The following is a 3,535-nucleotide window of genomic DNA, read 5'->3' on the forward strand; positions in this document are numbered from 1 at the left end:
ATTTTCTAAGACAATTTTCGAATTAAATATATCACATATTAGGTAATAAATGTATCACATATTAGCCAAATATGTGTAGAAATGGAAAATTGATAATCCACTAGCTTCTCCTGAAATTTTGCTGTATTGCGTACTGAATCGTTGTCTTTCCCAAAATGTATTTGATACTTATGAGCTATGTTATTCAGGATGTTTTAGAAGCTTTGTGTGAAGATATCTGAAATTCTTCTAATGAAAACAGTGTTCAGAATACCTAAACAGTTTCTTAATTTTGTTTTGGTAATCGGCTCAAGCCGCACATTTTGTTTTGAATTTCCATTCCTTTAAGAGCACAATGTACTCGATAGCATTGCATTTACTTGCTTCACACTTTCGTTGGCATCGAGAACGAATACTAAAAGTTTATTTTTAAATTAATTTGCGGTTTATGGTCGTCAAAACTATCGTACTGTAATCAATATTCTCCTAGTTGTTCTTAACGATATTAGAAGATTGTAATACTTGGTTAGCGTCCATTATCCTTAAGATTTTTGTTACTTGAATTTATGAAAAATATGTATAAACGCTTGGAAATTTAAGCAGACAATACATGAATACAAATTCATGATCTCAATGATAATTTGCCCAGTTTCCCAAGCGGGAAATTGCGTTTGGAAATCGTGGAGTCTGCAGTACCGGGAGCACGCTTTCTTTTCAAAAACGCACACGACCCTGACATACATACCAAGTCTATCCGTACCTAGCAGCTCAGTCGAAATTAGTATTTTACAATGGATGTGCAGTCTCATGGAGAATGAAAATTAACAGAATTGGTGCTGGACAAGTCCTTATACTGAGAAAATCAGCCCAGTTACCAGCTATTGCTAATGGTGATTTTCGACGGCTCGTTGGAACGGTCAGGTACCGCACTCATAACTGTTACTGTTTTAGACACTAACGACAACGCTCCAGTCTTTTACTAGTCGCTCTATACGGTCAGTCTGATGGAAAATGTCCCTTTGGGCACTTTGCTGATTAAATTTAACGCCACCAATTTAGATGAAGGACCCAACGGTGAGATTGTCCACTCGTTCAGTAATCACAGTGAAGAGAGGGTGTGTGAATTATTCAACGTTTATCACCAGACCGACGAAATTAGGTTAAAAGGGACCAGTGGATTTTGAAGAATCAAGTGTGTATGAGATTAATATAGAGGCAAAAGACAATGCTCCACATAATTTCCGGTCCATTTTATAACATTGGTGACTATCAAAGATGTAAATGATAACGCTCCCGATTTAACTCCAATTTCAGTGTTCAACACAGTGAGTGAGGACATACAGTCTGGAACTATGATAGCTTTGATCAGTATAACTGACCCAGATTCCTAGGAAAATGGCCATACTGAATACAAGATTCCAGAAATTCTCCCGTTCAACTTCAAATCTTCCTTTACAAATTCATACAGATGGTGTATTAGACCGAGAATCTGTTTCTGAATAAAGAAATAACTATTATGTGCAAGGGCACAGGGTCTTCTCCTCTGTCCACCAAAAAAACCATTATGTATATTTCAGACGTAAATGACAACCCGCCTCGCTTTTCATAATCTTCAGATACAACCTACGTGATGGAGAACAATGCGCCTGGGACATCGATATGCTCAGTGCCAGCTTTGGATCTTGACATGGACGAACATTCTCACATTTCTTACTCTGTCCAGGACAACCGAATCCACGGGATGCCAATGTCCTCATATATTTCCGTAAACTCAGATAATGTTACAATTTTTTCTCAAATGCCATTTGATTATGACACACATAAAACTTCCAGATTCATGCCCATGCTCAAGATGATGGATATTCGCCGCTGAGTAGCAACGTTACAGTGACTGTAATTATTCTTGATCAGAATGATAATGCTCCTGTAATAATATCTCCTGCGACAAGGAACAGCTCTCATATGACGATTCCTCGATCTGCAGAACCAGTCTATTTGGTGGCCAAAATAGTCGCTATCGATACTAATTCTGGCCAGAATGCATGCCTTTCCCATCAGCTAATCGAACCTTCTGATCCAAGAGTTGTTAGCATGTCACGGAGCTCTGGTGAAATTAGAACTATTCGTCGATTTAAAGACAACGATGCCCTCAAACAAAAGCTAGTTATTGTGGTGAAAGACAATAGGCACCCCCTCTCTCAACCAAAGCCACCATTGCACTTTTAGCCGTACATAACGTTGCTGAAGTTATTACTGATTACAGCGACCCACCCGCAGAATAAGAACAATCTTCCAATTCACACTTTTATATTATCAAATCTTTGGGTGGAATATCATCCACATTCTGGTGACGGTAATAGTTTTTTATTGTTACCATGTGCTACGCAAAACGAAGCTCTGCTCGGGACATCGGTTCGGTTTCCACAGGCTGAACGACAGAAAATTAAAATAATGGGTTCCAAAATTTTAATTTCAACCTGTAGTTAATGCCAATAGCAACGATCATCACAAATTTTGTTGAGGTTCCTGGTTCTGGTTCCGGATCTGAGACTTTGTATGTTAAAGTGCAATCAGCATCTGAATAACCATAAATGGATTTGCATGTTGTTAACACCATTCAGCCTAGGAACAACCCAAAGCATGAACAAAGGTATGGGAAGATATTTGGGAGAATATATTGCAATGCAACGAATTGCAGGCCCGATATAAGTACTGAGGTGAGCAATATATCCATTCTACAAAAAATATCATGAATTAATATAATATTATAGCCTATTAATTCTTTACTGGTTTCATGCGTTTAACTTGCCAGTCTGCCACTGGCATTTAAACGGGCATCACTTAATACGGTAATGATCGAAAAATCCACGTTCTTTTTCAAAAAAAAGAAGCATTTGTTAGCTGAAGATCCATTTGCTGTCTCGGGTATAGCCTGGTACCAAGCCAAACGACTTCGCACGGAAGCTAAACGTGGAAAATAAAGCGGGGTGACTCCTAAGCGGAATAAGACTCCTTTCTCCACGAAAGGCTTACTCCGTTCGGTCTGAGTGTGAAGTCGGGCCCTGATACCAGATTCAGGGCCCATTTAAACTATAACTGCAGCATCTGCCAAAGGAAATGGTTATTTTGCAAATGCACTGTTAACCATATATCTAACGTTGAAGAGATTAATTTGTGATATGTCTCGAAATAACTTTAGCGCGCAAAAAAAGTATTTTTGTTCAACTTGACAAGATTTCACAAGCAATAGCGGCACAGCAGATAAAATGTTCAATGAAATACTATTAGCAAAGGCATCTAAACAATCAAAAACAATAAAAAGCTACTGACAGTTTTACGATAGTTAATATTTAACTTATACATTGAAGTATATTTCCCTTTGAATATAAAGTTAAGGAAACATATCTTGCTAAACTAAAATTATAAACTGATGGCAGTTTAGCCTAAGTGTCGCATCCCCGCCTCTCCGCCCTAATATATCCCATTGTAATGCAATGGCTGAAAATACTTCATCTTGTGCAGAACGAATAGAGGCCCAAGTTAGTAGACCGCTTCA

The 3,535-nt window shown here is 38.2% G+C and overlaps 1 pseudogene; it reads left to right on the forward strand.

Annotated features, from left to right (window-relative positions):
- The first annotated feature begins 599 nt into the window (after positions 1-599).
- On the forward strand, positions 600-2,232 carry LOC137332061 (protocadherin gamma-A11-like; annotated as a pseudogene).
- Positions 2,233-3,535: the final 1,303 nt, after the last annotated feature.

This window comes from Heptranchias perlo, chromosome 14, assembly GCF_035084215.1.
Source record: "Heptranchias perlo isolate sHepPer1 chromosome 14, sHepPer1.hap1, whole genome shotgun sequence".
NCBI lineage: Eukaryota > Metazoa > Chordata > Chondrichthyes > Hexanchiformes > Hexanchidae > Heptranchias > Heptranchias perlo.